The 7,788-nt window shown below is 46.5% G+C and overlaps 1 protein-coding gene and 1 long non-coding RNA gene across 6 annotated transcripts in view; one reads left to right on the plus strand and one right to left on the minus strand.

Moving 5' to 3' along the window:
- Positions 1-768, minus strand: part of LOC104993088 — a 2,482-nt gene extending 1,714 nt beyond the window's left edge. The window contains exon 1 of one of the 2 annotated variants that reach the window (XR_825788.1): positions 168-768. This is a non-coding gene — a long non-coding RNA (uncharacterized LOC104993088). Of the gene's footprint in view, positions 1-126 lie in introns of both variants that reach the window. The other variant, XR_825787.1, reaches the window with a different exon arrangement.
- Positions 1-7,788, plus strand: part of ENPP2 (ectonucleotide pyrophosphatase/phosphodiesterase 2) — a 135,502-nt gene that overhangs the window by 4,207 nt on the left and 123,507 nt on the right. The window lies entirely within an intron of this gene.

The following is a 7,788-nucleotide window of genomic DNA, read 5'->3' on the forward strand; positions in this document are numbered from 1 at the left end:
CGATAAGGGCAGGGGAACAAAAGCCCCGCTGGCGCCCGGCAGGACCCACAGGGGGAGGCCGCCCTGGCGTCTGTGGAGGTCGTTCCCCTCCGGCTGGCGGGGCCAGGGACGGACCGTCCTCCTCACCTCAGCCAGTAGGTGTTTGTCACGTTTCCGCGCTTCCTCACCTCAGCCAGTGGGTGTTTGTTTCCGCGCTTCCTCACCTCAGCCAGTAGGTGTTTGTCTAGCGCTTCCTCTCCTCAGTCAGTAGGTGTTTGTCGCGTGTCCGCGCTTCCTCTCCTCAGTCAGTAGGTATTTGTCGCGTTTCCGCGCTTCCTCTCCTCAGCCAGTAGGTGTTTGTCACGTTTCCGCGCTTCCTCACCTCAGTCAGTAGGTGTTTGTTTCCTTGCTTCCTCTCCTCAGTCAGTAGGTGTTTGTCGCGTTTCCGCGCTTCTTCTCAGCCAGTAGGTGTTTGTCGAGTTTTCACGCTTCCTCACCTCAGTCAGTGGGTCTTTGTTTCCGCACTTCCTCTCCTCAGCCAGTAGGTGTTTGTCGCGTTTCCGCGCTTCCTCTCCTCAGCCAGTAGGTGTTTATCGCGTTTCCGCGCTTCCTCTCCTCAGCCAGTAGGTGTTTGTTTCCGCACTTCCTCTCCGCCGCCTTCCCATCTCTCCCACCCAACTTCTTGTAAGAGTGGGTGACACTCACCGTCTCCATGTCCTCCTGCGCTAAGTCGCTCAGTCAGTCTGCCTCTTTGAGACCCCATGGACTGCAGCCCACCAGGCCTCTCTGCCCAGGGATTCTCCAGGGGAGAACACGGAAGTGGTTGCGTGTCCTCCTCCAGGGCATCTTCCCGACCCCAGCTCGAACCTGCGTCTCTCACGGCTCCTTCACCGGCGGGCCGGCTCTGCACCACTAGCAGTACCGCGCTCGGCCCCAGGCAGTGCGGAGGGGCCTCTGCTCTGCCTCTGAGGACGAAGCTTGGCTGGGGTGCCAGAGGCCTCTGGGGCCTCAACCGCGCAGTCTGTTGCCTTCAGCCTTCCCCAGGGCTTGTCTGTGTCATTGTGAGTAGTTGGTCATCCTCTCTCTGAAGAATTTTACTGTCCTGGAGCCTTTGGTGCTGGCCTCCTGGTCCCCTCTGACCTGTCACCATTGACTGCCTCCCATCTTCCCCTTGGTCTCCCTGGCACACCTCATCTACCTCCATGGTTTCCCCCGCTTCATACACATCTTTAGCCTGTTTGGGTCTTTCTCCTAAATGCCACCCTTCTCTACAGCATCTCTCCGCTCTGCGGTCTCATGGAGCCTCTTCAAGTCCACGAATTCAGACTGAGCGTCTCCTCCCCTCCCCTCCTAGGCCCATTCCTCTGCCATTGTCCACCGCTCAAATGGGGGTCCCTCGTTGTCCAAGCCAGACAGGACAGAGTCACCCTGGACAGAGCCATCATCCCCTTTCATTCATGACACCTGGTCAGTCCCCAAGTCCTGTCCCCTTCCCTGCCTCATGGGTTTTGTGCACTTGCCAGTGTCTCCAGGCCAGCTCAGTGTCAGTTCAGTGTCAGTCAGGACTGCCCCACGTTGACTCCGGTCCCAGCTTTCTGTGAGTTTCGTTTGAGACCAGTACTGCCCACCCCCAGGTGCCCTGTATCCGTCCTGTATCAAATGGTCTTTCTAATGCAGTGCAATCATGCAGATCTTTTTGGAAGAGTCCACAGTGGGTTCCTGGTTTTTCCTTTTGAGAACAATGTTGATGTACACGGGAGCTCTGGACTTGCCCTTTACCTCTGTCTTCAGTGTGCTGTCTTATCAGTCACCCACTCCCTCTCCATGTATGATGCACATGTGATGCACACCGTACTCATGCAGTGTGTAAATTCAGGCATGTGAAGCTATTTCCTCACCTTGACTTTCCTCCGTGTCCTTCTCTTGGGTCTGGTCTGACTTCTGTTTTTTCTTAGACTCGGCTGGCAGCCCCTCTCCTGGAGACCACCCAGGCCATCAGCTCCTTATCCTCCAGCAGGGTGGGTGGTCCTCTCCTTTTCTCCCAGAGTTTCCTCATCTCTTCTGTCAGAGCATTTACCATTCTTTGTTGCAAGAGTCTGCTTGCTTGTCCGTCCTCCACTGGTCTGTAGGCTCCTCGAGGGCAGGATCAGCTCTGTCTGTCCTCTCGTCCTTTGAGCCTGTTCTCTGGACCCAGGGGGGACGCTCAATGTGTTTATGTGAATTCTTGTACAATTCTGGTCAGTGACAATGATCCTCAGGCGTTGAATAAGGTGACAGAGATACAATGTTTAATACAACATGTAAAGAATGAAAAATGAATGTCAACCCTGATTATCAGGGACAGGCACAGTCTTCCAAGTATTTAACAAGTGAAGGTGTAAACTTTCTGGGTGTTTGAGATAACCCAAGCGAGGTGGACTTCTTTTGTTGTTCTGGCTGCCCAGCATGTAGGATCTTAGCTCCCTGACCGGGGATTGAACCTGTGCCCCCTGCATTAGAAGCTCAACGTTCCAACTCTGGGACGGCCAGGGGAGTCTCAAACTGGGCCTCTAAGAGAGCCCTTTGATAAACTGACATCAAAGAATCAAGCTGGCATGTTTTGACACCAGAAGCAAGGCTCTGAAGGGACCAGCAGATGAGATTTCTGAGGCCTGCTAGAGTGATGGAGGCTTTGGAGACTAGAGATGAAAAACTTCAAATTGATTTTCTAAAGAAACACGTGCATTCAGAACTCTATAGACAGAGTGACGGTGACATTCTAATAGGGAGCTATTTAACTGCAAATTGTTCTTTGAACTGTTTGGAGACACAGTACATTACTGTGAGATCCAAACATACATTACCTTTTAGAAAAAAATGTGTCATATACACCACATGGTGCTTTTTGTAAACTTTCAGGAGGTTCATCCAAGCCTACTCCTGGGCCCCTGGCATGGTCATGAACCTCAGGTTCAGAATCTCTAATCAAAGATGTTATTCATCCAGCAGGCATTTGGGAGAGTAGGTGGTGATCACCAGGAGCCCACTGCAGTCCAAGAACGCACCTTTTCTCTTTTGGGAGGGTCCCAGTGGACTGGGTGCCATTGAACTTGCAGTTGAAACGTTGGAGGTCATGTCCCTGCTTGAGCACTCATGAGCTGCATGACTTTCTCTCTGAGCAACCGTTTTATTATCTATTAAAAAAGGATAACTAAAATAAAGTTTATGAAAGGATTAACATCTGGAATGTAATTATACTCAGTTTACCTAATCAATTCAAAAACCGTGATTTTAGGAAGGGCCCAGATCTCGTGACGTGCTCCTGCATTAGAAGCATGCACGTGGGCTGCATCAATGACTGTCCGAACACATTCACTAAAGCATAGCTGATCGGCAGATGGACCTCTTTAGAAGGTGTGCTCCTGGGTCCATCTCCACTCCTGTTTTATTCAATATTATTAATATCCAGGAAGGCATAGCACACTACTCATGTTTGCTCAGAGACAAGGCTTAATTAAGGATTAGGAAGCCAGAAGTTAGCAATAAGTTGTAGTACACTTTGATATTTTATCTTTGGAAGGAGTGTGCAAAAATAGATGCAAAATGTATCATGTGTGCCCAAAATCATTTGCAAATTATTGTGTGTGTGACACAGAGAGAGAGAGCACGCGTGCTCGAGCACAGAAGAAGGAAAGTTAAAGACGGAAGTGGTGGCTTCATATACTTACAGTGTAGGGACTTAAATGGACAATAAAATCCATCATGAAATTTTCTGCTAAAATACTGTTCGGTTTTATTAAAAGAGGTGTGGAATATAGAACATGTAAGGCAATTGTCACTCTAATATGTGTTATGCAAACCACATTTAGAACAATTGTATATAGTTCTGGGTGCTAGATATGAACTCATTAGCATTTTTTGAGCACATGTATGTATGTGGTGGTGGTTTAGTTGCTAAGTTGTCTCCGACTGTTTGCAACCCCACGGGCTGTAGCCCGCAAGGCTCTTCTGTCCATGGGGTTTCCCAGGTAAAAATACTGAAGTGGGTTGCCATATATATATATTTTTTTGAGCACATATATTGGGCTGGCCAAAAAGTTCATTTGGATTTTTCTGTAAGATGTTATAGAAAAATTATATATGTGTGTGTGTGTGTGTGTGTAGTATGTATATATGTATGTGTATGGAGTATGTATATATATACATATGTGCACACATTCATGTATACATATATTGGGTGGGCCAAAAAGTTCGTTCAAGTTTTTTGGTAACATCTTATGGAAAAATCCATAAAATCCATCCATACTGTAAAATATATATATATATACACACATACATATATATTTGCACACTATGTTCCAATCCGGAGAAGGCAATGGCACCCCACTCCAGTACTCTTGCCTGGAAAATCCCATGGATGGGGGAGCCTGGTAGGCTACCGTCTATGGGGTCACACAGAGTCAGACACGACTGAAGTGACTTAGCATAGCATAGCATGTTCCAATCACTGTGCTTAGATACTGATGATCATGGTGCTAAAAAAACAGACTTGTTTTCAGGGCGTTCACAGTATAGGCAAGGTGCTAGATGAACAAGCAGGGGATTTTAATTCAATGTTACACTTGCTATAATAGGGGAAGCTTAGGTCCCTGAGGAACCACTTAAGGGGTTTTTAATTCAGACTTAATGGAATCAGTGTAAACTTTTAGAGGCAGTGATGTTTATACCGAAATCCAGAAGCGAAGTATGGGTTAGCAAGGTGCAGGTGGTGGAGGGAAGAAGGTTCCACGTGTAGGTGAAGTGACTTCGGTGGGGCAGAAATCCCATGCAAGGAATCGAGGGAAGGGGCATGCACCCAGAGTGGGGAGGAGGAGAGAGACAGACCGAGAAGTGGGTGGGACTAGAACTTCGTGCTGCGAGGCTCTGACTGACCCTCAGAGCAGTAGGGAGCTACTGAAGGTTGTAAGCAGGGCAGTGTCACAGTCAGTTTTGTGGAAAGATCAACATAGTTTGGAAAGATCAATCAGTTTTGGAAAGATCAATATAGACAATGGGTTGGAGGGATGGTCAATGAGAGAGAGGGAAGAGAGGGGAAACGGTTTAGGAGGAATCGCTATGGTATAAGCAAGAAGGGATGGTGGCTCCAGTCAACGTGGTAGCAGGCAGATGAGAAGAGAGTCGCATTTTCAAAGCTCAGGAGCTAGAAAGCAAGGAGCACCATGCCTCGAGCTGCTGTAGGGACGGCTGCAGGACATGTAACCCGCAGAGAAGTCCAGCGAGCCTCTTCAATTGTCTCTATGTCTTCCTCTCTCCTGGAAGAAAGCTTAGACTGTGCCTGTCTGTCTGAGATGGCAGCAATGGGCCAAATGGGTGGGAGATACAGGGAGATAAATTTCAGCTCGGTACAATGAAGAGCTTTCTAACAGAGCTGGTCCAAGGCAGTGTGTTCTTTGTCACAGAGATGTTTAAACAAAGGCTTGATAAATATTCTAGGGAAAATTACAGAGGTAGGGATGGGGTGGCCAAGCTGGAGGGCATTGACATTTCTTGCCAACTCCAAGATTCTAAGATTCTGGGTATGAAGTTAAGATATCTTACTTAGCTTGGCATTTAATGCCCATTGTGACCCTGCCGTCAGTAGGACAGCCATATGCTCTGGTTTCGCTGTGTCTCTCTAGTGAGTGCCCGTCACCTCCTAGTAGCTATTAAGACCACTCAGTGTTCCCTCTCAAAAGACTTCATCTGATAAATTTTTATGATCATGCATATCTTGACTCAGTATTCCTGCCTTGTCCTCCGGCATCCTGTTAGATACCCTAAGAACTACTCATACTGCACTTCTGTTACTCTTAGAGGAGACCTTGGAGAAGGAAATGGCAACCCACTCCAGTATTCTTGCCTGGAGAATCCCAGGGATGGGGGAGCCTGTTGGGCTGCCGTCTATGGGGTCACACAGAGTCGACACGACTGAAACGACTTAGCAGCAGCAGCAGCAGCAGAGGAGACCTAGCATTCTGTTGCATGTTGGTTCACTTAAGCCATTTCCTCTGTCAGGAATACCCCTCCTCTTTATATTCTAAATACCTTACTGAGAATATACTTTTTCATAAAGGCCTAACCTAAATGTGCTTTCCAGGTGGTTCAGCAATTAAGTATTGACCTGCAATGCAGGAGGCCTGAGTTCGATCCCTGGGTCAGGAAGATCCCCTGGAGTAGGAAATGGCAACCCACTCCAGTATTCTTGCCTGGAGAATTCCGTGGATGGGGGAACCTGGTGGGCTGCAGTCCACGGGGTCCCAAAAGAGTTGGACACAATTGAGCGACTAAACAACAGAAACAACCTAAGTCAAATGCCAAGTCCGTCACCCAGCTTTCTGATAACTTCATAAGCTGCATTATAGTGCTAAGCGCTGTGTCATGCCAAGTCGCTTCAGTCATGTCTGACTCTTTGTGACCCTATGGACCATAGCCCACCAGGCTCCTCTGTCCATGGGATTCTCCAGGCAAGAACGCTGGAGTGGGTTGCTAATAGTGCTGAGTATCAGTACATAATGATTTTTATATGTATTTGGTTTTTAGTTTTTAAATGAGAGTGTAGTAGCTTTACCATGTTGTGCCAGTTTCTGCTGTACGGCACGTGAATCGGCTGTGTGCATACATCCATCCCCTGCCCCGTAAACGTCCCTCCCGCCCCAGCCTGTGGCTCCAGGTCACCGCAGAGCACCGACCTGAGTTCCCCGTGCTGTATGGCAGCTTCCCACCAGTTAACCTATTTTACACCTGGAAGTGTATCTTTATACATATTTGACCTCCCTCTGTTATCCCCTAGAAGTCTAGTACAAAGACCTGTGAAAAATAGTCACCCAGTGGTATGAATTATACAATGTTTAAGGCAGTAACCTTTCAGAAGAAAATTCTCATTTATTAAAAAAGTCGTATTTTCATTTTATGATTTATGCATTTTGTAGAAAAAATTTAATAAGGGGAATAACACTGAAAAAATTGTCTGTAATCTTAGTACCTAGAGACCAGCATATTAACATGTCAGTGAATATCCCTTCTATATTCTTTTATGCACATGTAGTCTTAAAATTGGAATCACGAGCATCCTTCTATAGCCTGCTTTTCAGTAAAACATACCAAGTGTTTTACTCCATGTCATTGTATGTTTTCAAAAACACGGTCCTCCGTGGGTGCTGACTTCTGCTCCATTCTGTAGCTGTCTCCTGCTCTGTTTAACTAACTCCTCCTGGAGGACATCAGGTTGTTCCTGTCTTTCAGTGTTGCCAGGAATGCTTTGACAACCAACTGAGACGTACATCTTGTTCCCATACATCCATTCTGTGAGGGACATTTACATTTTGTAAAATTGCCAGACAGTTGATGACCAAAAACTGATATTGAGTTGCTTAGAAAACATGCGTTTAAAAAGGGTCTAATTTAATTTAAAAACTTCATTTCTACTCTATGTTATATAAATCTGTTGTATATGAGACTTTATGTGTGTGTGCCTAGGTCTCCACTTCTCAGTCCTCTAACGTAATGAAGGAATCTGATTTTAAAATGTGTCAACAATCGTGGGCTTGATGCGGAAGTAAGACATAACCAGTAAATACATTTCTTGACTGAAGAATTGAGAATTTGAAATCTAAAAACTTTAGCATCTCTCTATCAGTGTGACACATTTTTATTTCCAAGCTAAATATAAGAAAAATGATGACGTATGTTACAGGATAAAGAGAGTTCTCTGAAAAGAGAAACACTGCCTAATAATATGGTGTCTGGAAAAGATACATGACCGTGGTCTTAGAATTTTACTCTAAAGAGAAT

The sequence above is a fragment of the Bison bison genome, unplaced genomic scaffold (assembly GCF_000754665.1).
Source record: "Bison bison bison isolate TAMUID 2011002044 unplaced genomic scaffold, Bison_UMD1.0 scf7180017864233, whole genome shotgun sequence".
Lineage (NCBI taxonomy): Eukaryota > Metazoa > Chordata > Mammalia > Artiodactyla > Bovidae > Bison > Bison bison.